Source organism: Carettochelys insculpta, chromosome 2, assembly GCF_033958435.1.
Source record: "Carettochelys insculpta isolate YL-2023 chromosome 2, ASM3395843v1, whole genome shotgun sequence".
Lineage (NCBI taxonomy): Eukaryota > Metazoa > Chordata > Testudines > Carettochelyidae > Carettochelys > Carettochelys insculpta.
The window spans coordinates 267,122,513-267,148,175 of NC_134138.1; the positions used below are offsets into that span (position 1 = coordinate 267,122,513).

General features: G+C 45.6%; 1 long non-coding RNA gene across 1 annotated transcript; it reads left to right on the forward strand.

Annotated features, from left to right (window-relative positions):
- The first annotated feature begins 1,015 nt into the window (after nucleotides 1-1,015).
- On the forward strand, nucleotides 1,016-21,954 carry LOC142008945 (uncharacterized). Its single transcript, XR_012644277.1, has 3 exons — nucleotides 1,016-1,110; nucleotides 2,033-2,253; nucleotides 21,164-21,954. It is a non-coding gene; the product is annotated as an uncharacterized LOC142008945 (long non-coding RNA).
- The last annotated feature ends 3,709 nt before the right edge of the window (nucleotides 21,955-25,663 follow it).

The window sequence follows — 25,663 nt, forward strand, 5'->3', positions numbered from 1 at the left end:
TACAAGCAAATAAATACATAAGATAACAACTGCATGTTGGACTCACTTGATTTAATCCATGTTTGTCTCCCTAGCCGTAACATTTCTTTGGATAGAAGTGCAAAGTATTAGTATGACCATTAATAATCAGTTACATTTCTTAACCTGGAAAAATCCTTATTTACAAAAGCCACTTCTTGCAACTCTGATTTTTGATCTAAGCATGTCTCAGTTGTAGCTGGTTTTGAAGAAGTGGCGGCTCGCTTTCCCTGCGCGTCGGCTCTGAAGAAAGTGGGAAACATAGTACCAACGTTGGAAGGGGCAAGGCCACAGGCGAGATGTGTGTGGCCCAGCATTCCTGAAACCTTCTGTCCAACAGTTCTTTAATCCTTTTCCTGCTGCTTAACTGTCAATGACCTTTTCAGGAGCTTCTCATGATCATAAAAGTTACTTGTCGAATGGGCACAGAACGCTGTGTGATGAACAGCATTTTGCTAGCACAGCTTGAACGTTGAGGACTCTCAATATGCAAAAAGGGCCATGGCCATGGTAGGTGAAGAAGATCATGAAAAAAATTAATGGAGTGAATTTGTGTAATAAATCAAGTTGTGTTGATGACAGTCTGTGTGTGGCTATTTCACAAGCAGGTGAGGAGACTGTCTTGGCTGAGAAAATTATTCCCTGCAAATGATTCACTAACAGCTCTGCCTCACAAAGTGCAGCCATGTCCTCCACTGCCCCTGAAGCCAGTGGGAATTGAGGGCACTCCATACCTTAGAAGACCAGTCTCCCACATTTGCTAACTGGAATCTCCATCTGAATGCTGACCAGACAGACAGAGAGGCAGGGCTTTTCTCCCCGTGGAACGCAGCAGAACTGCTTTCCGCCACCTTTTTTCCTCAGTGCCGGTTTTAAAAGGCTCCACTGCCACCGCTCTGCCTCTGGCTCCCTGCCTGCAGAGAGAAGAGCAGGACTCAATTTAATGGGCTTAATGCCCAGCCAGACCACTGAACCAGTTAAACTGACTCCTGCTCTTTCAGTGAGTAGGTCAGGGAGCTGCTCCTGCAGCTGTACGTGGGGGGAGCCACCAGCCGGGGAAGCAGCAGGAGTGCATGGAGCTCCTTTTGAAATGTAAGTCCTGGGCTGTGTGGGGGACAGTTGAAGAGGGATAAGCCTGGTGGTGAGTTGGGGCTGTGGGAGGTGGGCGGAGGGATGAGCCTGGTGGTGGGCTGGGGCTGTGGGAGGTGGGTGGAGGGATAAGCCTGGCAGGGGGCTGGGGCTGTGGGAGGTGGGTGGAGGGATAAGCCTGGTGGTGGGTTGGGGTTGTGAGCAGAGGGTTAAGCCTGGTGGTGGGTTAGGCGGTGGGAAAGTGGAGGGTGAGTTGAGCTGGGGCCGTGCAGCTGTGCGGTGGCTTCAGGTGGGGCAGGGAGGAATGGAGGGGGGTTGAATCGGGGCTGGAGCCATGCAGGGGGTTGAGCGGGGTCACATGGGGTGGTTGAGCTGGGGTCATGCAGATGTGGAGGGGGGGTTAAACTGAGGCCGTGGAGGGAGGTTGGGCTGGGGACGGGTGTGGGTTGTGGGGTGTGTTGAGTCAGGGCTGTGCAGGGGGCTGAGTGGGGGTGGGTTGAACCAGGGCTGTGCGGGCAGATAGAGTGGGGGTGGGACTACAGGGAGGAGTTTGTGGCTGCTGGGGGAGTGTTGAGCTGGGGGGGCTATAGCGATAGCTGGTTGGGGCTTGAGTTCTGGCTCCTTTTTGTGTAGAAATAAAGCACTGCAGAGAGGTATGGCCAGAATTTACAAAGAACAAAGATCCCACTGAGCTGGGGACACACACACACAACTTAGTCACTGACTAGACCCTTTTCCAACCTAAGAGCAGGTTTAGTAAAAAGATTTTCAGCAATGAAATATGAATTTTGGGTATGTCTGTCTTTGGATGCATGACCCGAGACAACTTAGTTACTAGTCACTGTTTACATATTTGGCCCTGCATGTCTTTGCAGTCATATTATATCACTATTCTAACTTAAAGCCTTCTTTACTTATTGTACAGGTTGAACGCCTCCTATCTGGCACCCTCAGGACTTGACCAGTGCCAGACAAAATAATTTGCCAGCCCACAGTAGGTTTAACAGCATTACCAACACTTCCACTGCTTACTGGGCTCTTAGAAGACATTTAGGGACAAATTACAGCTCTATAACAGCACAGAACACAGTGACCCAGGACTGGTGACTGGAAACAAACTTTGTGGGAAACTTGGCCACACTCATGGTAAGTGATCATCCAGCTAACTAAAACCATGCCAGATTATGGATGTTGCTGGACGAAAGAGTTCCAGATTAGAAAGGTTCAACCTGTAGCAACATTGTTCGCATTGGAAGATGGAAGCATTTACTTACCATTTATTTTATTGTCTCTGGTTTTTTTCATTTACAAATTGATTTTAATTAAGCCAACCTTATCTGTCTAAGTACTTATACTGTGCCCATCTCCACAGTATGAGGAATTAAAATTGTGAGAGTCAACCATTGCTGGCACCTCCTGCGACGGAAATCTGTTTCTGATCTTGGAGAATAAAATAGAAGAAAGGCCATGGCCTAAATTTTCTTGCTTTTATTGACAATTGTGTGTCATTGCCTCCATAAGGGGTTTTGAGAACAGTTGACTGCAGTTAAATTAGACAAGAGGAGAATGAAGGCTACAAGAAGGGCTTGATAAAATGATAGTAGTGACTAGAGATGAATTTTTTCAAATGAACATGCTGAGGGTCAACATGACTGTATTGCAAAAAACCCTACCCGTTTACATTTTTGATGAGATTCTTTTTTCAAAATGTCCAGTATCTTTTCGTTTTTCACGTTTTCATTCGGTCCTGTTTTCCTCTTTCCTTCAAACTCCCATTCATTTTCAAAAAGGAGAGGACCTTACAAGAGGGAAAACAGCAAAACAAACAGAGAAAATTAGTGAAAAGTTATATGGACTCATTTTAAATCTTGCAAAATTAGAATAATGTCAAAATTGAAGATGTTCTGTAGAATTGTGTACATTTTTCAGAAAGTATTCATAGTGGTGATGCAGATTTGTCTAAATTAGGAACAGACTGACATGAACCTTTATAGGTTTCTGCAACAAAAGTAAATACAATTTACTCTTTTTGTTGGTAAAGAGATCCCTATTGCTTTAAGTGTGAGTAGATGCAAAGGGCTGTTGCTTTCGTCATTGCACCTGAGATTGATTAGTATGCCTATGTTGTTTAATTGGCTTTTCAACTCCCAGTTCCTCAGTATGTTTGGATTTTACCCACAGGACAACCACCTTGTCCAAATAGAGCCTTTAAATTCAAGCCAGGAGGGGAGAAACGGCTGAGGGTAGGGCTGATGTGGTTGAAAGACCAAATTGGGTTTCACCTCCATGATGTTGACAGAAGTGATGTGTCATCGTCTTAGCTCCCCAGCCAAGACAGCCTGATCATGTTTTCACCAGCAAAGGAGCCCAGTTATCTTACCAAGTATAAATCCAGACGAGTGAACAAAAACCAAGAAGGCCAGGCTGCTGCATGGCCAACATAAACTTCAGCCAACCATAACGGTGCAGTCACAGTTACTTCTATGCATGGTTTACAAGCAGTGTTCTCCAGCGGGCAAAGCACAGGGTGGGTGTCAAGCGACATGAGTTCTATTCCTGACCGTGTTGCAGACTTGCTGTGTGAATTTGGGCAATTCACTCTGCTTCTGTATGCCTGGCTTCCACTCCCACTCTTCATCTGTCTGGTCTGTTTTGACTGAAAACTCTTTGGGGAGGGACTCTACCTTTCACTTTGTGTTTGAACAGTACCTAACACAAAGGAGCCCTAATCTTCACTAAGATCTCTAGATAATAATATAATACAAATAATTAATAGGTCCTTTGGTGCACTGTGTTCAGTCAGAACTTCATAAACTTGTGATGATGAAACCGACCTATATTAGACCTAGGCTCCGCTCTGACGAGCACTGACAAGAGAATCATTAAACAAAATTCACGCTTTGAAGCTATATTTTACTCGTTGAATGAAGGGGGGAAATTATCTGGAATTCGTGCTGCGGCAGGTTCCTGGGCACTGTGTTATTTGGAGAGTGATGGAGTATTTTTTCAAGGGATTTAAGCTGAAAACCCCAAGAGTGTATTGATTAAATATTGATATTCATGTAGAAGTAGTGGAAGGAGGTACTTTGCTGCTACACATGGCAGGCTAGGGGAGACCTTTCAGCTTTTTTATCACAAGATCCAGAAATGGTATTTCATCACTCCATTTAACATGCACATTAAAAATACCCTTACAGAGTTATTTAGCTAACTATAAACAGTCTACAATAACTAGCATGTCTGGCAAGCAGTGTTCCCTGTAAGCCGTGTGCTTGTGCAGCTACTCAGGAGAGAGTCCAATGCCGCCCAGCCGATTAGCAGAGTGCCCCCAGCTGGGTTTGTTTGTTTCTGTGGGGGGAGGGGAGGGGAGAGAATTTGCATGTGCTCAGTGCACACAACTCTTTTTCCACACACAGGTGGAAAAAATCCTCACATAAATGGAAAAGATAGACGGGCAGCCTCGAGGCCATTCGTTATTCAGCTGCATCCATCTAGACTTGGATATAGGCTATGGGATGGAAACCCAGGCAGCAGGAATACGTGCTGTTGGGGTTTTATTGGAAGTAGACTTTGTGGGATGAAATTTTCTGAACTTAAACAGTGAAGGACTAGTCCAGATTTTCCTTTCTAACCAGCAGGTAACTCACCCAATGGGCTATGAAAAAAGAAATGCCCTGGAGGCTCCTCGGGCTTCTAATAATGTTTTGCATAAGGAACAGTGACAGGGTGTCTCAGTCTGCTAAGTGTTGACAAGCCCAAAAACAGAGTCACAAGAGCCTCTGAAACAGAGTGAAGTTAGTGTCAACAAGGCTGGGATTTCTTCCAGCTATTAAGTATGCAACTGGTATAGACTATCTGTCAAACTGTATTCAGGAGCAACTCATGCAGTTACCATAATACTTAATCTAGACTCCCAGTGAGAAGGCTGGTGCTGTGGGATCGACATGTGTTAAGTGCTTTTCCTCCAGAAGGATCCCAATGCACTTAACCTACTTAAGTATGTTCACTTTCACCATGATAACTGAGCAGTTGCAGAGTATTTTAATGACAGCTGCTAATTGATCCTGACAACAACACTGGGGAGTTTCTATTGTTGTTCCCGTTTCGTAGATACATAGAGGTTAAATAACTTGCCCTAAGGTTCTCAGCCAGTGAGTGGGAGAGCTGAGATTGCAGCTCTGCAATTGTTGGCTCTCAGTCATGTGCTCATTCTAATGATACCACATAGCTGCCTGTATTTTATTTAGATACACATTCATGTAAGCACATTAGAATAATGGTGCTTGCCACAAACACCCCCTTAATTGACACGAGGTCAGGTTCTCTGTTTTCAATTATTTGCCACTTGGTGTATTGTCTTGTCTAACCCTTTGTTCATTGTGATGCTTATGATACCTTCTAAACCATTGTATATAAACAGAGAACAACTACATATGAGCTGTGTCTACACTTGCATTCCTCTTTTGAAAGATGCATGCAAATGAAGGAAACTGAACATGCAAATGAGGCACTGATTTACATATCTGTCTCCTCATTTGCATATTCTCCTTTCAGAAGAACTCATTTCAAAAGAAGAAAAGCCGTGTAGAGGGGGCTCTTTCAAAAGTAAACCCCGTCGTCTGAAGAACCCTTCTTCCTATTTTGTTTCAGGGCAAAGGGTTCTTTTGAACATGGGGTTTATTTTCAAAAGAGCCCTGTCTACATTGCTTTTTTTCTTTCAAAACAAGCTTGTTCAAAAGGAGAATATGCAAATGAGGCAGCAGATATGTAAATCGGAGCCTCATTTTCATTTCCTACATTTGCATGCATCTTTCGAAAGAGGAATGCAAGTGTAGACAGAGCTATGGTATATAGTTCACATCACTGTTTCAGCTCACATTCAAACACACCTATTTTTGGAGTGTAAGAGCAGTTCTTGTTCTCTATTGGTGTTATGTAAGGGCAGTCTATACTATGGGCCTGATTGATGGGGAAGCAATTGATCCAGCTGCAGTGGATTTATCATGTCTAGTATAGTAACAGAGAGGTAGCTGGTTTAGTCTGTATTCTAACAAAACAAAACAGCAGTCATGGAGCACTTTAAAGACTAACAAAATGATTTGTTAGGTGATGAGCTTTAGTGAGATAGACCCACTTCTTCAGATCTATAGAATTCCAGTCCAGACCCAGATCAGACCCAGATACATGTTACAGAGGTCCAAAAAAGTTACAATAAAAACCGACAAATTAAATACACGAACTGAAGGAGTGGGGGGGGTGAAGGGTGGGAGATGTTAAGTGTTTTGCCTGAGATCATTATGAACATCAAAGGAAGGAAAGCAGTCCTTGTAATGCGGCAGATAACTGCTGTCTTTGTTCATACCAAGTGTTAATGTTTTGAATTTGAATATGAAGCCCAGTTAGCAAATCTCCCTATGTAATCTCTTTTTAAAGTCTCTTTGCTGTAGAATGCATATCCTCGGGTTTTTAACAGAATGGCCCAGTCCAGTGAAATGTTCACTGATAGGTTGTATGTGTATTGAGATGCCAGATATCTGCTCTGAGAACAACAAGAAGTCTTGTAGCACCTTATAGACTAACAGATATTTTGGAGCATAAGCTTTTGTGGGCAAAGACCCGCTTCATCAGATGCATGAGTTGGGGGGTGGTTTCAGAGGGGAGCTGGGGTATGTTTTTTGGCTGACACATATCTTCCAGAAAGGCATACGCATCCAGTCTTAATTTCCAGCATCTAGCCAATGTGCTTGTTCATTGTTTTATCTGGAAGCTACATTTGGACTGATTGCAATAGGAATTAAGCTGCAAATGTTGAATCTATAAATAGTTCAATGCACTATCAAATGATCTTTCATTATATGTCTTAAAACTACTGGTATTTGGCCTAAAAACAAAGGTGAAAGTAGTGTTTCCAGTAGCATGAGGTAATAAATATTAGACGGATGGTCTAATTTATCAGATATTACAGAATGTTTAATGGGTTTATGATCTACCAGGAATGAAGTCAGATCAGCTAACTAGGCAAACAAATAATTTTTGAAACAGCATTCTTGATATTGTCCAATTTCTTTGAAGTTAGGCTAAGGCAAGCAGAAATCAGAAAGAAAAACACTTTGGCATGGATCCCACCCATTTTTGGATAATCCTCTTCCTCAAAGATTTGGGGAGCAAAGAACCCCTGCTGAGCTTACTAAAATTCCTTCCAACTCCCATTGTCCCTGTTAATTGGTGATCGCTTCCTTCACACAAGCACTCCAAAGGTGAAATGAAAGGGAATATTCAAGTAAAAAGGAGTGAACAAGAGGCTGCTATATCCTGTGAATGAAGAACACAACAATGACTCAGAATAAGCTAATATATAAATGAAAATATCAGCTTGCTCCTTCGCTGGACTTTTTAATGCTTTGAAAGTTCACGTTAATTCCAGTTGTGTGGGTCCCTTTATTAATTAAATGGTCAAGAGAAACTCTATGTGCAGTACCAGCTCCACAATCAAATGATGAAAGCAGCATGTTGACATCCTTATTTTAAGCTGCACAATCACCTTCAGGGGCTGCATTCAGAAGGAATTACTTTGGCTTCAGTGAATTTAAAGAATTCCTGTCTCCTCTCAATAGACTGTAAATCCCACAGTGCAGTTCACCTAAGAAACCAGAAGGAACCTAGCTGATATCCTCCTTGATGTTCCTGTTGTAGAAAACATTAGGGCCAAGTAGGGAGATCTAATTGTTAGAAATACTGCCAAGCTGCATTATTCCTCAATTTCTACTTTTATCATCTACTTAACGAGGGAGGTTGGTTTGGTTTATTTTTTAAAGTGGGTTCTCATAGCAGCGCATTTCAGGTTCATATTCTCATTGCTTTTTGTTAATTTGAATATTCCACTGTGCGTGTGTCCCATGGCTATCTTTTGGACATTTTATCACCTTGGAACTTGACTCAGAGGCTATGTCTAGATTGCAAGGACTTATTGACAGAAGTTTGTGACGGAAGATCTCTTGTAACAAAACTGTTGACTAAGTGTGTCCAGAGAGCAAGGTGCATCAAAAGAGTGGTATGATCTGTCGATAGAGTGGTCAGACAGCCTGGCATCTCTCTTGACAAAATCACCACCTAGAACAACATCAGCCAGGATTGCAGGTCACCCATTTTCCTGGGAGCAAGTGCTGGAGCCCTGTGAAGACTGGCACTTGAAGGGACCGACTCCAAACAGCTGGTCCCTCACCCTGCTGCAGGCTTGCCTACCCCTGCAAGGGACAACAGTGTTCTCCAAGTGCCTGCTGTGCTTGCCTTGCATTTGAGGGTGACACACAGTTGATGCCTGGGTGCCATGCTGCTGGAGCTGCCCCTGTGATTGCAATGGCCCTACATGGACATGATGAGGCTGAATTGTCTGGCAGCCATCCTCCTCTTCCTCACTGAGGGTGAGCCCAAGAATACCTTTGGGGATGGTGCCCTGGCTGCATGACCTGCACAGTTGTGCCCATCCCCACCACCCCGGTGGCTCTGGAGGCACAACACCAGTTTGGATTGGTGGGACTGGCTGGTCATGGAGCAGTAGGACAGCCAGCAGTGACTCCAAAACTTCCGCATGCCGAAGGACACCTTCTTGGACCTCTGTGCCTGGCTTGCCCCTGCCCTTCTGAGACACAACAGCCAGCTGCAGCCCACTGTCCCCATGGAGAAATGGGTTGCAATTGCCCTCTTGAAGTTTATCAACCCCAACAGCTACCAGCTGGTGAGCAACCAGTTTGGTGTGGAGAAGTCCACCATCAGGTCCCTCCTCATGGAGGTAATGCACTGTGGGGCAGAGGTATCTACATGGAGAGGGAGGGTGTCCCACCAAAGGGGGGACCATTTGGAATCAGGGTCAGGGAGTGTGATAGGTGGACTTGAGGTGTGGGGGAAGCCCTCTCCTCGGAAGACCATGCTGTCCTGCCCCCATATAGCCTTGCTGCGGGGGGTTGGCCTCATGAGGGGGGTCCCAGACAACTCGAGGGGGAGTGGGCAGGAAGGGGATGGGGACCCCCAAGGGATCAGGTGCTCCCTTCCTCAATCCCTGTCATGTGTGTTTTGTTGCCTCCCTCTGCAGGTTATGATGGCCATCAACATGATCCTGATGCAGAGGATCATCTGTCTTGGGACTTGATGAAAGTAGCTGGATTTATTGCCCTGGGGTTCCCAAACTGCATGGGGGCCATCGATGGGTTTCACATCCTGATCCATGCCCCAGAGCATAGTGCAACCAAGTACTTCAACCAGAAGGGCGACTTCTCCATGGTGTTGCAGGTCCCGGTCTACCACCGTGGACAGTGCACAGACATTTATGTCAGGTGGGTGGGCTGGGCACACTTTGCCTGCATGTTCCACAATTCTAGCCTGTGCCAGAGGATAGAGAATGGCACATTTGTGCCCTGCTGTGGGCTGTTGGGGATGTACAGATGCCACTCTGCATCATGGGGGGTGTGGCCTACCACTTCATGCCATGGCTGATGAAGCTCTATACTGGCCAGCTGGACCCCAGCTGAGAACTATTCAACACCTGCCTGAACCACACCTGGTTGCAGGCTGAGTGCACCTTTGGCTGCCTCAAGACACAGTTCAGGTGCCTGCTCACCTGCCTCAACATTGTGGAGGGAGAAGGGGAGGCCTTCCTCCCAGGGTGGGGAGCAACTTCTGGCCACAAGAGGTGTGCTATGAGCAGCTGGGCACAGCTACCATCCACCAGGCCCATCTGGCCAGTGTGCAGATCTGGGAGGCCCTGAGGGAGAGCTTCTCACACAGACCCCAGTAACCCTCACCAGCCCCGCCCCCCCAAGTGGGGGCGTTGGGCCTGCAGCCCTACCGTGGCCCCACCATGACCTCTCCCTATCACAGCAGGGTATTAGCTGGTCCCAGGACCATGACCTCCACTCCACATTGACCCTGTGCTGGCACTTCATAGTCCCATGGTTATCCCAGAGGACATTAATGTGCTGCTGCTTGAGATCCTTGTGGCCCCTCCAAGAGCTCATCCAGCTGCGGGGGCAGTCTGGTGGCATGGTGGGCCTGACCCAGCCCTTGGACAGTGTAGGTCCAGCTGTATAGAAGACAAGCTGGAGATACCATGAGTCATTCAGGCAATGAAGTCCCAAAGGCCCTGCCCCACACCGTGGGCAGCAACCAACACCCCCGGGCCAAGAGGAAGGCATGTCCCAGGAGCAAAGCCACGTGTGGCCTGCACAGCTGGCCCTGCCGCATGGAGGTTTCATGGTGCCTATGGGACCATGCTGACTTCCGTGGTGCCCTTCCCTCCCCGGTCAACAGGCTAAAAGCCAAGGGAAGTGTGTCCTGCTACAGAGGAGTCCCCTCATGGGTGGCAGGTGAGCTGGGAGCAGCCTAGCCCTCCTCAGGGCCCACTCACTATGCTGTGGGAGCATTGATCCCTGTGTCAAGGCTCAGGCAAGGGGGTGAGATGTCCCTCCCACCCCTGCCAGTATGCGCTGCAGCTCTCTATAGTAGGGGCAGGAGGGTGGTCTTGCCCCGAAGTGTCGGTCAGCATCCTAGGCCCAGACATACCCCTTTTGCACCTTCTTGACCTTGGCCCTGACCTGCTCAAGGTTGTGGTGGGGGTGGCCCCATTCAGCCAGGGTGATGGCCATGTAGCCATAGATTTCAGCATTTTGCTGCCTGGCCTGGGGGTCTTGGATGGTTTCCTCCTCCACCCAGAGATCCAGGAGGGCCTCGATCTCTGGTCTGGGCCAAGAAGGAGCCCACCGCTTTGAACCTCAGGGAGTATCCTGTGAGCCCTGAGGCTGCTTCCTCAAGGGCCCAGGAGAGTCTTGTGCTCCCTGCTGGTCTGCTGCTGGGGCAATGCTGTCTGGAAAGGTCTGGCTGTGATGATGTTTAAATGGCAGCCTGTAGCTCTGTTGCTTGCATGCTTTCAGCTTCTTGCCAAGGTGTTCCCTGGGCTCCCTGCAGCTTTAAGAAGGGCCGGAGGCAGCAACCATAGAGTGCTGGTTGCTGTGGACAGGGTGTCCACCAGGGCACCTGAATGGTGTCCTGGAGACCTTTTCTGTCAACAGAAGGGCCCCTGAAATGTCCAGACCTACATTTTGTCAATAGATCTCTGTACTTCCTCATAGCGAGCAGGGGTATGGGTGTCGACAAACACACTCCATTCTGTCAATAAAACACACTTTACAATCTGGATGTTCCGCAGGTATTGTCGACAAAATGCCCATTTTGTTGATAAAACCCTGCAATCTATACATAGACAGAGAACAACAAGAGTCTGAGTGTTTTTGATCAGGAACATGGTACTGACATCAGTTACTCCACTGTGGTACTGAACTCTGATTGGGGATAGGTTGGTGGAAATGCAGAAGAACTCAGTTGACTTCCATGGATTTATATGAGCATAGCTGAGAACAGAATCTGGCAAAAGAAACTTTCTCCTGCCTGTGTGCATAGCAGAAGTAAACTAAAAATAAACTGGAGAATCTTTAGAATTACACTGTCAGTCTGAAACCCAGCTCAGCAATTTAAACTGCAAAGGAAGTGACTTGGACAATGACCATCAGCTTTAAGGAATGTAAGAGTCAAGTCTCATAGGCTACATCTACACTAGATAGTTTTATCAACAAAACTCCTGGAGCATCCACACAAAACATGCATTCTGTCAACGTACTGAACTTGGCACTCTTGTCAACAGATTTCCGCCTCTCTCCCATGAGGCAGAACACTTTTCTTGACTGAATTTGTCAATGAAAAAGCTGTGTGGATGCTCCAGAGAGCCCTCTGTCTACAGTTAGGGCTTCCAGGTCACTGGGCAGCCCTGTTCGCCATGTTTCTGGTTGGCCATTCAGTAGGGAGTGTGGCTGGGCAGTCTGGCCTCTCTCTGTTGACAGAACGACCTGCTTCTGTGTGTATCCATGATCTGTCGACAGAAGTTTTTTAGGAAGATATCGTCCAACAGTAACTGCTGTCAACAGAGCGCTGTAGTGTAGACATAGCCATGGAAGGCCTGAAGGGCTATTGGTCCCATGTAGATCAGCTACAAAGGGCAAAGCCATGCAGAGGTCCTCCAAGAGGAGTCCACTCTCCCTGGATTCCACTCTCCCTGCACATACAGCAAACTACTTTTAGGAAGAGCATTGGAAGGGGAGGCAATGTGACCAGTGACAGTATAAACCAGTCCTTCTTCCTCAAGTTACTTGGGCTTTGTGAGGAGTCCAGATCTGACCCTGCAGAAACACAATGAAAACAAAATCACAGATTCAGCAGACCTGATGCAGATGGAAGACTGTGATGACTGACCATGACCATTGCAATGTTTTGGTTGCATACATGTTCTGTAAATCTGAATCTCTGATTTGTAGGCATGCAAGCGCAGAGAATTCTCCTCACTCTCTTCCCCCAACTTGACCCACCTATACATGTCAGGCCTTAATCTGATGCTCTATCTTTTATGAACACTGCCAACTTTGCAGGTAGATTGTTTCTGTGATGCAGAGAATACAAAGAGCTTGAGGTCTCAGTTGCACTCTGGGAATAATGAGTACTTCAAGTTTGGAAGACTGTAAATCCATAGGCCCCAGTCCATGAAAGTTTTTCAACATGAGCTTTACATTCTTTATTGATTCTGCACCTTCATTGCTGGTTTGCCCAATAACCTGCATATCTCCTACGTTGAGGGAAATGTGGGCAATTTGTGGAAGATGGAGGTAAATCTGTACACATGTGCACCCTCTGTCAGGTAACTAAGTAGGAGTGTTCTCAACAACTTTCACTGACCTCCACTGAAATTCGCTGTGTTACACGCTCCTTGGAAATCAGCCTGTTTAGGTGTGTCGTCAGTGTTTCCCAGATGGTGTTCCATGGAACCCCAGGGTTCCACGAAGTGAAAATAAGGGCTCTGTGGGAAAATTCCATTACACTAACATTTTATGGTTTAAAATACATAATATTTAAGCATTTATGAATTTTATTAAAATAAATTCATGTGTGTTTGCCACAATCTGATAGCTTTGTTTGACAGGATAACAAGTCTTGTGCATGAGGGAGAGGAGTGGATGTGGTATACATAAACTTTAGTAAGACATTTGACACAGTCTTGCATGATCTTCTGATCGATAAACTAAACAAATACAACTTAGATGGGGCCACTGTAAGGTGGATGCATAACTGGCTAGAAAACCATTCTCAGAGAGTAGTTGTTGATGGTTCGCAGTCATACTGGAAGGACATAACAAGTAGGGTTCCTCAGGCATCTGTTCTGGTACCGGTTCTGTTCGATATCTTCATCAATCATTTTGATATTGGCATAGAGAGTATGCTTATTAAGTTTGCAGATGATACGAAGCTGGGAGAGGTTGCAACAGCGTTGAAGGATAGGCTCATCATTCAGAATGATCTGGACAAACTGGAGAAATGGTCTGAGATAAACAGGATGAAGTTTAATGTGGACATATGCAATGTAGTCCACTTAGGAAGAAACAATCAGCTTCATACATGTAGAATGGGATGCGACTGTCTAGGAAGGAGTAATGCGGACAGGGACTTAAGGGTCATAGTGGACCACAAGATAAATATGAGTCAACAGGGTGATGCTGTTGCAAAAAAAGCAAACATGATTCTGGGATGTGTTAACAGTAGTAGTAGCATCCTTCAGTCTACGTGGACTATGGAACGCGCCCTTTGTAGTTCCGTTTGGCACCCTCATTTGCAGCGTCGGCTGTGACTGTGAAGACTCACACGAGAGTGACAGTCCTTGCTGCATCTGTTGCATATGTAATGGGTGTCTGGCAGGTCCTTGCTGCGCTTTCTCTGAGCTCGCTTCTCCTTTGCTAGCTGTCTGATCCTCAACTCACCCTTCTGAAGGCCCTTGTATAGTTCCTGCCTCCATCTGCTGTGATCGTCTGCCAGCTACTCCCAGCTGTCTGGCTTGATGTCTACTTCCCTGAGGTCTCTCTTGCAAACATCTTTGTAGTGCAGCTGGGGGCATCCGGAAGGTCTTTTGCCAGAGGCTAGCTCGCCATACAGGATGTCTTTTGGGATCCTTCCATCATTCATCCTGTGGACGTGGCCAAGCCAGCGGAGCTGCCGCTGCCTGAGGAGGGTGTGCATAGTTGGGATTGCAGCTTGCTCAAGGACAGTAGTGTTGGACACTCTGTCCTTCCACGATATTCCAAGGATGCGCCTGAGGCAGCGCAAGTGGAAGACGTTCAGCCTTTTTTCCTGGCGGGTGTACAGGGTCCAAGTCTCGCTGTCGTAAAGGAGGGTGCTGAGGATGCAGGCTCTGTAGACTTGCATTTTGGTGTGAGTGTACAGCTTGTTGTTATTCCACACCTTCTCGCTGAGTCTGGACAGAGTTGTGGCTGCTTTACCGATCCTCCTATTTAGCTGAGTTTCCAAGGACAGGGTGTCAGTTATAGTGGACCCAAGGTAAAGGCTACTTTGGTGTGGGAAAAATGAATGAAAGTGGTCAGCGTCTTCTCGAACTTTGCACGTACCACAATCTGTGCATCACAAACACATTTTTTCCAAACCAAGCCACAGCACAGAGTGTCATGGAGACACCCACGCTCAAAACACTGGCATCAACTAGACGTGGTCATCGCTAGACGTGATAATCTCAAAAACGTCCTTCTGACACGCAGCTATCATAGTGCTGACTGCGATACAGATCACTCGTTAGTTTGCTCCAAACTCAAGGTGATTCCCAAGAAGCTGCACCACTCTAAACCAACTGGAAGGCCCTGCATCGATGCCAGAAAGACGGCTAACTCAGAGAGAGCTGAAAAGTTCAGAGCGACCCTTGAGGAGAATCTGCGCAGCAACCCTGGGGGTGCCGATGTGACATCCAGATGGCAGCATCTAGGGATACAATGTACAACACGGCCTTGTCGGTGTTTGGAAGAAGAGCTAGAAACACAAATGACTGGTTCGAAGCTAACTCCGATGAGATGACTCCAGCCATCGAAAAAAAGCACACTGAGCTCCTGGAGTACAAACGTTCGCCGAGCCAGAATACCCTGCAAGCACTCACAGCAGCCAGAAAAACAGTACAGCAGACAGCCAGGCGCTGTGCCAACAACTACTGGCTTGAGCTATGCAGCAGCATCCAGACCTGTGTTGACTTTGGTAACCTCAGGGGAATGTACAAGAGCATCAAGAAGGCATTAGGACCCACCCAGAACAAGATGGCACCTCTGAAATCCAAATCTGGTGAAGTCATCACTGAAAAAGCCAAATAGATGGATGTGTTAACAAGAGCATTGTGAACAAGACACAAGAAATCCTTCTTCTGCTCTACTCAGTGCTCATTCGGCCTCAATTGGAGTATTGTGTCCAATTCTGGGCACCACATTTCAAGAAAGACATGGAGAAATAGGAAAAGGTCCAGAGAAGAGCAACAAGAATGATTAGAGGTCTAGAGAACATGAGCTATCAGGGAAGACTGAAAGAACTGGGCTTGTTTAGTTTAGAAAAGAGAAGACTTAGAGGGGACATGATAATGGTTTTCAAGTACCTCAAAGAGGGTTACAAGGAGGAGGGAGAAAAATTGTTCTCCTTGGCCTCTGAGGATAGGACAAAGAGCAATTGGCTTAAACTGCAGCAAGGGAGGTTTAGATTAGACATTAGGAAAAACTTCCTAACTCTCAGGGTAGTTAAATGCTGTAATAAGTTACCTAGGGAGTTTGTGGAATCTCCATCGCTGGAGATATTTAAGTGAAGGTTAGAAAGATAGCTATCAGGGTTGATCTAGATGCTGTTTGGTTTTGCCAAGAAGGCAGGAAACTGGACTTGATGACCTCTTGAGGTCCCTTCCAGTTCTAGTGTTCTATGGTTCGAAAGTAAGCGTACCCGTGTAATGCCAGCTTAGTCAGAGAGTGGGGATGATGATAGCCCTACTCAGCGCTTCAATTGCATGTTATATACCACCGTAAATCCCCGTACTCACTCTCACTCACTCTCAGAGGCTATGTCTACACTACAGCAGTCTTTGAAAGAAGTTCTTCAAGAAAAATCTCTTCTGAAAAATCTACTTTTGAAAGAGTGTGTCCACACACAAAAATGCAGATTGAAAAATGTCTGCTTTTTTGATAGAGAGCAATCACACAGCCCCCACTCTTTCAAGAGAATGGGCCAGGGATCAAAAAAATCTGGTGCCATGAGGACTGCTCTTTGAAAAAAGGGCCCCTGGGGCTTCTACACACATTTTTTCTGAAAGAATCTTTTGGAAAAATTTGCTTTTCTTCATGCATTTTGTGTGTAGATGTGCCAAGGGATTTTTTCAGAAGAGCCCGGATTTTTCGAAAAAACTCGCTAGTGTAGCTGTAACCAGGGAGTGTGGATCATGTGGGTGACTGAATTTTTTTGTATACGTGAAATGTAATTTTTTTTAAATACGTGCAATTAAACTAAATGTTGATCTCGTGACCTTGTTTAGTATTTGCTTATTGTTATGCTTATTTATTTGTGGTCTACTTTCTTCATCTCCATATATAAACTGTTATTAGGGTTTCTCAAAATTCTTTCGAGCTTAAAAGTGTTCTGTGGCCAAATAAAATGGGGAAACATTGGTGTAGGTACATAACTGTTAGAAGAGCAAACCAAGAGTGTTCAAGGCAGAGTTTAGGAAGGAATTTTAAACGCACCAGCTTTGGGAATGCAGCCACCTTCCTGCTGTTGAATAGGAAGAGGAAATTTTCCTTATAGGCAAGTAGTCCCAGCACTGGATTTTGGGTTCTGTCCTCTGGAGTAGGTGGCACTGGTCAGGGTTGGAGGCAGTACACAGGACCAGACATTCAATTTGTAAGTTGTGCCTTCGGGTTTCTTCTATACCGTTTGAATGTTTGAGTTAAAAAGAAATCTTTGAACTGGTTGCATGTGCTGATTGATTTATGAATATCGTTATACAATTACTTGCAAGATATTGCATGGGCTTAGTTCAGTGTAATTTACAGATAATATTTTATGCTATTCTATCTCAGGTCATCATTTGAAATCCGAAGCACTAATTTAATAACATGCTCCAGTGGCCAAGTCAATTCTGCCTCCTAACTTTTCCTCCCCCCCCCATAATTAACACTGGAGGTACTGGATCAGAAATTGGCCCATTGTGTTTGTGCAAAGGGCAAATGTCTTTCTCCCAAGTCAGTAAATACCTCTCACTGCATGGTCTTATGTGCCAGGTTCTTTGAGGTTTTAGTATGAGCATTTTATAACTGATCTGGGGAGACAGAAGCTGTCAAGAATTATGCCCCATAGAGCTCATTGTAGCTGTATGAAATGCTCATAAAAGATAAATCAATTCATACTCCTGTATTAATATTGCAGAATCCTCTCTGTGATCCAGGCCTTAGGTAAGTGTTTTACACACTTAGGTATCTTTCCCTGTGCTTTACAAAGAGATTGTCCAAGACCTTTGGAAACTGAGAGCAGGACCGCAGAATAACAAGTAGTAGTCAGCAGCGTTCCCTATAAGCTGGGCACTTGTGTGGCCACTCTGGAGCTATTCAAATGGCACTTAGTGGACTAGCAGAGTGTTCACAGCTAGGCTTTTCTTTTTCTACTGCTGGTGCATATTCACACATGCCTCAGTGCCCATAAAAAGTTATTCCACACATGGATGGAAAAAAATCCACACCTGGATGGGAAAGAGTAGAATGAACTTTAGTAGTTAGGGGATGTGGGAAAACAGGCGCAAGTCCCTGTATCCACCGTGTCCCAAGTGAGTGCCTGGACCATCAGGCTACAAAGTCAGTCTTTCTCTTAGGACCAATACACAGTTAATTGGGGCATGACTACAAACTTAAGTCAGCTTATGTTATGTTGATGTACTGTCACCATTATAACTGTTGGGGCTTGTCCACGCCTTGTTATAGTAGCACGTGTCCACAATAGCAGCTGTTGCATCCACAGAGAGAGCACTACACCATGGGTAGGTATCCCCTTGTGCACCTGGCACCATCTAGTGCTCTGGGAAGGTGGAGGGGTGCAGTCTGAGTGTCCCATGATGCAGATTTATCTGTCCCCCCATTCCATGGGCTTTCTAGTACTGGTCATTTCTGTAAAAAGTTTCAATTTCAATGGATCAGCATTTCCAGGAAAAAAAGGAGCCACTCTGGACACAGAAAGCCCCACCCAGCTGCCCCTGCTGGACATGCTTACAGTGAGCATCTCAGCTGAATATAGATGGATGGAGCAGGGGAGCAGTTCTGTGTGGCAGGCTCCTGCCAAGAAACTGTTGTGGCCTGATGTGGCTGGGCCCCAGCTTCACTGCCAAGCCACCCCAGGCCTTTTTGTCACTGAGGTCAGAGGTGAAAGGGGCCCATGCCAGTACACATTATAGTATATATAGTACATTGATGCAACAAGAGTTGGTAGATACAGATATACTGCCTTTCAGGGGTGTCCTCTTCTTGAAAGTTCAGATATAGTAACCGGAGGTGCTGGACCTGCTCAGAAACTAGGGACAGACTGCAGCAGCCATAAGTGGGGGGTCCATTCCGTCATCCCCTCCCACCACAGCAGAAGAGGGGCCAGGCTAGAGGGGCTGGGCTGCCATGGTAGGAGCTGGGCTGCTGGGGCCAGGGCTGTGGGGCCTGCTCCTGGAGCAGCACAGCCAGGGACAGACTGCGGTGGTCAGATGGATTTGCTGCCACTGCCAGCCCCCACTACCCCATAGCTCACTGGGGAGAATGCACACCTCCCCGCCTGCCACCTGAGGAGCTCCCAGTCTACTCTTACCAGAATGGTGCAGTGGGGAGCACTGCCTTACTTTCACCTCTGGCTAAAACAGACAAAAATATCAAGACTAGTTCACACAACCTGCTACACTGATAGTGCTTAGAAGCCAGAAAGCCCCCCAAAAACACACGGTGACGACTAACTAGCATAGGACACAAAGAACAAAATAGCAAGTTGGCAGCTTGAGAAAACACCTTAATGTTCCCTTGACTGGCTGGATAGTTCTCAAAGTGTAACCTGTAGTTTACACTACAAAGCGCCAGAAGACAAAGGTTTTGTGCTCTGATCCTTGTGGAATAGAGGAGTTGGCACTGGAATGTGCTGTGCAGGAAGATCTTTGTTCTTGGAAATGACTGGAATAAAGAATTTGGAGTCGTCCTTTTCATATTTCCTCCTCTGTTCTTGTCCATGCACGGTTATAAAAAAAAAAGTGGAAATAATTGAGTAGCCACTTGTTATATCTAAATCAAGAGTGTCTTTTTTTCCAGACAGTAAGGCCCATTTTACTTCTGTTTGGATTTCCTGCCATTCGGCTGGTGTTTTCAAGAAAAAACTTGCATGAGGAAAGCACTCAGCCTAAGATGCATAGGCCAGTGCCAACAAGAAGTCCTGTGGCACCTTACAGACTAACAGATATTTTGGAGTGTGCGCTCTCATGGGCAAAGACCCGCTTCATCAGACGAAGCAGGTCTTTGCCCACAACAGTGTATGCTCCAAAATATCTGTTAGTCTGTAAGGTGCCACAGGACTTCTTGTTATTTCTGAAGATACAGACTAACATGGCTACCTCCCTGATACTATACCAGTGTCGTTAACCATCTGACTAAAGTCTCCCAGGCTACGTCTACACTAGCCAAAAACTTCGAAATGGCCATGCAAATGGCCATTTCGAAGTTTACTAATGAAGCGCTGAAATGCATATTCAGCGCCTCATTAGCATGCGGGCGGCTGCGGCACTTCGAAATTGACGTAGCTCACTGCTGCGCAGCTTGTCCAGACGGGGCTCCTTTTTGAAAGGACCCCTCCTACTTCAAAGTCCCCTTATTCCCATCTGCTCATAGGAATAAGGGGACTTCGAAGTAGGCGGGGTCCTTTCAAAAAGGAGCCCCATCTGGACAAGCTGCGTGGCGGCGAGCCATGTCAATTTCGAAGTGCTGCGGCCGCCTGCACGCTAATGAGGCGCTGAATATGCATTTCAGCCCTTCATTAGTAAACTTCGAAATGGCAATTTGCATGGCCATTTCGAAGTTTTTGGCTAGTGTAGACACGGCCCCAGTGGGTAAGTTACTTATAAAACAAGGGACAAATCCTGCTCATATATGTCTTTATATCAGGTGTAACTCTAGTTGATTTAATGAGTTACACCAATGGCATGCGGCATCAGAATCAGGCTCCAAGATATTCAATTGCATTCGACATGGAACAGTTATTTGTGGTAGTAATAGTACAGGTTGAACCTCTCTAATCCAGAACACTCTTGTCTGGCAACATCCGTAATCCATCATGATTTTAGTTAGCCAGGTGACCACTTATCATGGGTGTGGCCAAGTTTTCTGTGGTCCCATACAGTTTGTTTACAGCCACCAGTCCTGGCTCTCAGTGTTCTGTGCTGTTATTTAGCTGTAATTTACCCCTACATGTCTGCTAAGAGCCCAGTAAGCAGAGGAAGCATTGGTAATCTGCTAGACAATATTGACCTCTCATCATGTGACAAATTCTCTTGTCTGGCACTGGTCAAGTCCCAAGAGTGCTGGATGAGAGAGGTTCAACTTGTAGTAGTAAGCCTCTTCCACTCCTACTTTGTGGAGCACCGGCCAATGATGACCATTAGCCAGCATCCACTGTTTTTTCTAGTTCTGACTAGATGTATCCCATCTTTTTAGCGTCTGCCTTCAGGTCTCTATGCCAGGTGTTTCTTGTGCACTCTCTTTTGCTTTTCCCTTGTGGGTTCCAACCTAAGGCTTGCCTTGTGGTGTTGGTGGTTGGTTTTCTGAGGGTATGTCCAGTCCATCGCCATCTTTTCTTTCTGATTTCCTCTTTAGCAAAAAGTTGGTGGGTCATTTGTCACAGGTCTTGTTTGTTGATGGTGTATGGCCAGTGGATCTAGGGGAAGGATAGCTCAGTGGTTTGAGCATTGGTCTGCTAAACCCCTGGTTGTGAGTGAAGTCCTTGAGGAGATGATTTGGGCGTCTGGGGAAAACAGATTTAAAAAAATGTGCCAGGGATGGTGCTTGGTCCTGCCAAGGGCACAGGAGACTAGACTCAATTACCTCTCAAGGTCTATTCTGGTTCTATGAGTTGTGTATCTCCATATATTTTACAGAGGCAGAAAGGGAGGATCTCATCAGAAATGATGCATAAGATACAAGAGAGGAAGCACAAGAAAGAAGCAATTAATACCAGCCACAATGCAGCAGCACAGGAAGAATACACAAAAGTCAACAGGGAAATGAAGAAGAACACACACACCCCACTGCCTTCCATAAGTCGCCAAGCCCTTACCATGTCCACAATGAAATGGTCTGGATAACTAATAGCTTCTGTTCTGCAGAGGTTGATTCATTGTCATGCTTAAGAAGCCAAAAGTGGCCTTGAAAAACAAAAGTTGCAGTTATTGTTAAACTGAGACCCATTCATTCTATGGGTAAGTGCTTTGTGTCACATTTAAAAATTGTATCTAAATTTTGACCTTCACTGTCTTCAACAGGCAGTGTCTGTGAGGCAGACAAAGTTGCTGTGCTGAGGCGAAATAAAAGATCCGAACAGGACCTCATCTTGCAGCAGCTTGAAAAGGCAGACAGGGAGCCAAAGCCTCTGCTGAATGAAAGTGGACACAGCAGTGGTGACAGATCATGCTGCAGTGTTGACAAAACATGCTCCAGTCCAGGAAAGAGGACTTGGCAGAGCTCCTGACAACTGTCTGAGAGCAGACCAATATCCTGTGTTCCATGCACCAAAGGACTTATTCTGCAGCCTCCTCACCCTGTTACCCATCTTCCCCTTGTTGAGGCCCAGGACAGTCTCATGCTCCACCCCAGGACCTCTCTACCCTGCACAAGGCTCACATTCCACCACACAATGCCAGGATTCCCTTCTTTTTCCTACTCCTCAACCCTGCGCCTACAAATAAAACACGTTTTTGTGAAAACCATGGTGTCATTTATTGGTTCACATGGGGTGGGGTGCAGCTGGAGGTGCTTTTATAAAGGTGAAGCACACATCATTGGGGATGGGGTGGTATCACAATAGTTGAATGCAGCAGATTCATGTGGCTGTCTGCTCATTCATAAAGCTGTTTTTCAAAGCCTCCCTCATTGCTGTTACTTTTGTCCGTGCATTCGTGACTGCCCTTGTGTCTAGCTGTACATAAGCACTGCCACGGCATCTGCTTCTGCAGCCGAGGCTTGCATGAAATGTTCTCCCTTTGATTCACAAATGTTATGGAGAATACAGCACACGGCAATCATGGGGGGGTGTTGGTTTCATAAAGGTCCAAACAGGTCAAATGGCAACTGAATCTCCTCAGCTTGTAGTTGAAGTGGTCCTTGCTGTGGTCCAGGGTGCCTGTGTATGACCTCATGAGCCAAGGGAGCAGAGGGTAAGCAGGGTCATCCAGTATCACTGGGGGTATCTCCACATCGCCAATATTGATATTCTGATCTGGGAAGAAAGTCCCATCCTGGAGCTTTCTGTACAGACCTGAATTTCTAAAGATGCTTGTGTTGGGCACCTTTCCTGACCACCCCATGTAGATGTCGGAGAAACAACCTTTGTGATCCACCAATGCCTGCAATGCCTCTTGCAGTTTATATGCTCTGAGGCCAGGTTGTCTGGGTCCAGCATGGGGATGTGGATTCCAACTATCACCCCACTGCAGTTGGGAACCCCCATGGCAGCAACGCTGTCCACTATGAGCTACATATTTCCCAGAGTCACGATCTTCCTCATCAGATGGGCACAGATCGCCTTGGCTACCTTCATCTTCACTGCCCCCACCATAGATCTGTCCACCCCGCATTGATTTCCCACTGACTGGTAGCTGTCAGGCATTACAAACTTCCACAGAGCAACTGTCACTCACTTGTGAACTGTCAAGGCAGGTCTCATTTTGGTATTGCAGCACTTCAGCTTGGGGGACAGCAGCTCACAAAGCTCTGTGAAAGTGGCCTTGTGCATGTGTAGGTTCTGCAGCCACTGCTGGTCATCCCAGACCGCCAAATGATGCGGTCCCATCAGGCATCCAGGGTAGCCAGCAGCTCTGCATTCCTGTTCTCCAGTTCTTCATTATCAGTGTCAGAATCATCCACATCCACCTCATCCTCCCACTGTCTTTGTGTAATTAAATACTGCATGATACTTCAGGAAGTGGCCATAACACACTAAGCAATGGCTGTAAGCTGTTCAGGATCCATGCTAGTGCTGTGCAGCACAGTGAACCAGGAGCAGGCTTTGGGGAAATGGCCCAAAGAATGGTGCAAAATTCCCTGGGATGACTGTTTGTTTTCCAACAGCTGGGGGATGGGAGATTTGCACTCTGGGATGATAACATCAGACAACCACAAGCACTTGTGGTGCACTTTTTCCCATAAGCCACTGTCACAAAAACCCAGAAAGCAATGGTGCTACAGGCACTGTGGGATAGGTACCCACAATGCATTTCGGATGCAATCAATTGTAGCTAATGCAATGGAAACACGCTATGTCAACTTTCTGGACATTTGCAGACACTCATCTTCGACTTTATAAAATCTAGCGGTAAAAAGGAGACTGCAATAAATTTGACTTTATTTCATAGTGTAGACGTAGCCTAAGAGGGAATTCTGGGGGTTCCTATTCACATGAAAAACGCCTCTTGGCTCCCACTGTGAGCCTCTGATGCTGAAAATGTGACCCAGCTAATGCTACTTCTTCAACCGTCAAACTGTTTCACATTAAGTTGTTCTCTCAGCTGTTAATCCAGATGTTATTTACATCAGTGTGGTAACGTTAAATACTTGTCCTACTAGCATTAATAGCGTCAATAATGATACCAAACCTAAACAGCAGCAGCACTAATAGTCATACTTCCCAAGCAGCTTGTAATTGTAACAACCTGTCATTGTTCTGCTGACTCAAGACTAAATTGCTTTCTGTGAGGCAAGCAATGTGCAGAAAAAGCCCATCTGTGCCAAGATTATTTTCCTTCCTTTGTATTTGTGTTTGCTTATATCCAATTGCTGAGAAAATGTCAGTCTGCTTTACCCTCTTCATTGTTTAGTACATTCCAGACTGGTGCATCTCCTGAGCTGCTAGTCCTTGGGTAAAGAATGCAGTAGTGAATGGAGAGAAAAAGGACAGCTTAAAACTTGAAACTTGCTTTGTGCTGGTGAATATCCATTGACTTACTCCTGATTCATAGTCGAGCAGAATCTGACTCCTCTGACTGATTTAATGGGAACTCTGTTAAAAAATGACTAAAAGTTCCAGGAGATATTTTTCTCATCATTTCGTTTCTCCCTATTTTATATTATCCCCCAATATGCTTTGCTACCATATTGCCTGGAAATGGCTCATACTGCAAACAAACGTGACACAAAGTTTTTCATGTATTTTGTGAATGGATTTTCAGGCAAAAGGAATTTAGAATTCTGAACTGCAGCACATCAAAAAGGTGGTGGGTTTTAGTTAATCATTGGCTTCATAACTGTTTGCAAAGGGAGAAAGGGTCTGCTTTCCACTCCAAAATCTGATTTTTCCAAGAGAAAAATGGCAATGTGTCTGAAATTCTCAAGGAAACTGATGGCTTTTCAGAAATCTGAGATGATGAAGGGAAAAAAAATCTCGATTCTCCTTTTGTTGCGTCCCATTTAGAATGGTCCGCACATCCCCATTACTACAACATAGATAAAGAAAGAGCAGCTTCTAGTTAAGACAAACTTACTACACTTTCTAGGGTCTGAGGCCTTGAACCAAAGCCCCTATGGTCAATGGAAAGATACGTGTTGACTTCAGTGAGCTGTGGATCAATCCCAAGGGTCATTAGCTAGACAGACTGTTTGCAGTTTGTGTTTCAGTGAGGATAATGCAACGGCTGGGTGTACGGTAGAGATTGAGAGCAATCAGCAATAATGGGAGTTCCTTGTTAAGTGTGCTTTATTGTTGTATGTTATGCAGTGCCAGTGTAAAGAAGACTGACAAATAATTTCCCTAAACACTTGTATGTGGAAAACTTTTAGAATAGGGTCTAGGAGCTTAGATGGTACAAATCAATGTGACTCCACTGACTTATGTGGAGCTCCAGTGTGCTAACCCATGATATTTTAAAACTTTGTGCCATATTGTTACTTGAGCTGTATTGGAATCAGAATTTCTGTTGCACCAAAAAGACCCTCAGATTTTGAAATTTGTTTTCATTCGGAAGCAGGGAATATTTATACTCCCAGACTCAAGATTTCCTGTGAAATGTAAGTTTAAAAAAAAGTTTCAGGTCAAGCAGAAGTTTCATTTCAGTAAACTGTAAACATTGCATTCTGATTGTAACTTCAATAAAATAATTACATTTAAAAAAATCAAAATGAAGAGTAATGTTGAAACACGTTTTTCATAAGGGATGTTTCCAGCAGTATCGTATTGATTTGCATTGTTTTTTCTGAATCAGATTTCCTAAGAGTTGACGTGCCTACAAAAACCTCCAATTTTGATTAAATGGCCCGTGCTGACAAAAAATCCATTGGAAAAATATTGACTTGCTGTAAATTGTTACGTGTTAGGTTTACCATTGATGTTGTATAATAACTCAGCTGCTTCTTCGTATAGGAGCTTCCTCACAACTTATTTCCTGGCT